Source organism: Petromyzon marinus, unplaced genomic scaffold (assembly GCF_048934315.1).
Source record: "Petromyzon marinus isolate PM22_M1 ecotype Great Lakes invasive population unplaced genomic scaffold, UKy_Petmar_22M1.pri1.0 PM_G_Scaffold_156, whole genome shotgun sequence".
NCBI classification, from domain to species: Eukaryota; Metazoa; Chordata; class Hyperoartia; order Petromyzontiformes; family Petromyzontidae; genus Petromyzon; species Petromyzon marinus.
In genome coordinates, this window is record NW_027422713.1 from 235,001 (window position 1) to 237,500 (window position 2,500).

Genomic DNA, 2,500 nt, shown 5'->3' on the forward strand with positions numbered 1-2,500 from the left:
CGTGAAACGCTAGAAGTGGGCGGGGATGTCTCTCTTGTGGCTCACGGGGCTGTTAGGGTGGCACAGAAATCCCTCGGAATGGGAAAACGGGTCATTTTCGTGTCGCCACATTGCATACGAACCGCATGAAACTTCCAGAGGCATTTGCAGCAGGAATGCATGTGCACTCAAAAAAGTGAATATTTCTCACGGATAGACCCCGTGATACGCTAGAAATTGGCGGGGATGTCTCTCTTGTGGCTCACGGGGCTGTTAGGGTGGCACAGAAATCCCTCGGAATGGGAAAACGGGTCATTTTCGTGTCGCCACATTGCATGCGAACCGCATGCAACTTCCAGAGGCATTTGCAGCAGAAATGCATGTGCAGTCAAAAAAAAATTGATATTTTTCACGGATAGACCCCGTGAAACGCTAGAAATTGGCGGGGATGTGTCTCTTGTGGCTCACGGGGCTGTTCGGGTCGCACAGAAATCCCTGGGAATGGGAAAACGGGTCATTTTCGTGTTGCCACATTGCGTACGAACCGCATGAAACTTCCAGAGGCATTTGCAGCAGGAATGCATGTGCACTCAAAAACTTCTATATGTTTCACGGATAGACCCCGTGAAACGCTAGAAATTGGCGGGGATGTGTCTCTTGTGGCTCACGGGGCTGTTAGGGTGGCACAGAACTCCCTCGGAATGGGAAAAGGGGTCATTTTCGTGTTGCCACATTGCATAGGAACGCCATGAAACTTCCAGAGGCATTTGCAGCAGAAAGGCACGTGCACTCAAAAATTTTAATATTTTTCACGCATAGACCCCGTCAAACGCTAGAAGTTGGCGGGGATGTCTCTCTTGTGGCTCACGGGGCTGTTAGGGTCGCACAGAAATGCCTCGGAATGGGAAAACGGGTCATTTTTGTGTGGCCACATTGCATAGGAACGGCATGAAACTTCCAGAGGCATTTGCAGCAGGAATGCATGTGCACTCAAAAACGTCTATATTTTTCACGGATAGACCCCGTGAAACGCTATAAATTGGCGGGGATGTCTCTCTTGTGGCTCACGGGCGCTGTTAGTTAGGGTCGCACAGAAATCCCTCGGAATGGGAAAAGGGGTCATTTTCGTGTTGCCACATTGCGTACGAACGGCATGAAACTTCCAGAGGCATCTGCAGCAGAAATGCATGTGCACTCAAAAACGTCTATATTTTTCACGGATAGACCCCGTGAAACGCTAGAAATTGGCGGGGATGTGTCTCTTGTGGCTCACGGGGCTGTTAGGGTCGCACAGAAATCCCTCGGAATGGGAAAACGGGTCATTTTCGTGTTGCCACAATTGGCATACGAACGGCATGAAACTTCCAGAGGCATTTGCAGCAGAAATGCATGTGCACTCAAAAACGTGAATATTTTTTCACGGATAGACCCCGTCAAACGCTCGAATTTGGCGGGGATGTTTCTCTTGTGGGTCACGGGGCTGTTCGGCTCGCACAGAACTCCCTTGGTCCACCTGATTCGTGCATACAGGCAGCAACTAAAACTCTGTAAACCTGCTGTGAGGACATCTAAACAGTGGACCAGTGAGGCTGTGGAAGATTTGCGGGCGTGCTTAGACTGTACTGACTGGGATATGTTCACGACTGCTACCAATAGTCTGGATGAACTCACAGAGGCTGTGTACATCAGCTTCTGTGAGGACTGCTGTATCCCAACACGTACCAGGGTGAACTTTAACAACAACAAGCCCTGGTTCTCAGCAAAGCTCAAAAGGTTGAGGTTGGAGAAGGAGGAAGCGTTTAGGAGTGGGGATAGAGACAGATTCAAGGAGTCGAAGAACAGGTTTAGCAAAGCGGTGAGAGAGGCTAAACGACTGTACTCAGAGACACTAAAACACCAGTTCTCTACTAACGACGCTGCTTCTGTCTGCCAAAGGGCTCAGGCACATCACCAACTACAAACCCAGAGCGCCCCACACCACTAACGACTCCCGCCTAGCCAACGACCTGAACGAGTTCTACCGTAGATTTGAAAGACAATTGGACTGTCCTGAACCACCCCTTCCCACCCAAGAGGCCCCATCCCCCACCCATACTACAGAAACGACTCTCTCCTTTCAGGAGGGAGAAGTTAATGGGCTTTTCAAGAGGCAGAATCCACGCAAAGCAGCCGGGCCGGACTCTGTCTCTCCAGCCACCCTCAGGCACTGCGCTGGCCAGCTGTCTCCGGTGTTCACCAACATCTTTAACACCTCCCTGGAGACATGCCATGTACCAGCCTGTCTCAAGTCCTCCACCATCATCGCTGTGCCCAAAAAGCTAAGGCCAACAGGACTAAATGATTACAGACCGGTCGCCCTTACATCTGTGGTAATGAAGTCTTTTGAGCGCCTGCTCCTGGCACACCTCAAAGCCATCACAGACCCTCTCCTGGACCCCCTTCAGTTTGCCTACAGAGCCAACAGGTCTGTGGACGACGCAGTTAACATGGCCCTCCACTTCACCCTACAGCATGTGGACGC